The following is a 520-nucleotide window of genomic DNA, read 5'->3' as shown; positions in this document are numbered from 1 at the left end:
TCTGTGAGAAATATAACGATCCAAAGACAAAAGAACTGATAAAAATGAGCTGTTATAGGAGCAATAGCCATGTGGGCAGCGCTGTGTCATATGCCATAGCTGTGTACAAGGTGTTTATCACAGCTCCAGACTTATTTGTTCATTAATGACGTCATCAGCGACTAGTCGACTTCGACTCGACTTTAATCACATAAAAGTCGACTTAAAAAAATCAGAAGTCATTCAACCCCTAGTATGTGGTGATTTCTCAACAGTATCTGCTACTTTTGCTCCAAAGGATTGATTGATGTGACGGGCAAAGTGGAGGTACCCTTCGTCCCAGGAACTAGATACATTGCTGTCAGTTTCTGATCTTGTACCCATATTGCCCATGTTTTGCTGAGTTTGTGCAGTTTCTCTACAAAGAACACTTTTATTACCCATAACTCTTCGCTTTCTGCTTCTAGACCTTCTGAGCCCATCATCTTGTGATCCCTCTATACATAGCCGCGGGAACGTATTTTGAGCAGGGGGGGCTGAG

Source organism: Sinocyclocheilus rhinocerous, unplaced genomic scaffold (genome assembly GCF_001515625.1).
Source record: "Sinocyclocheilus rhinocerous isolate Xijiao unplaced genomic scaffold, SAMN03320098_v1.1 scaffold1758, whole genome shotgun sequence".
Classification (NCBI taxonomy): Eukaryota; Metazoa; Chordata; class Actinopteri; order Cypriniformes; family Cyprinidae; genus Sinocyclocheilus; species Sinocyclocheilus rhinocerous.
This window is presented reverse-complemented; position numbering follows the sequence as displayed.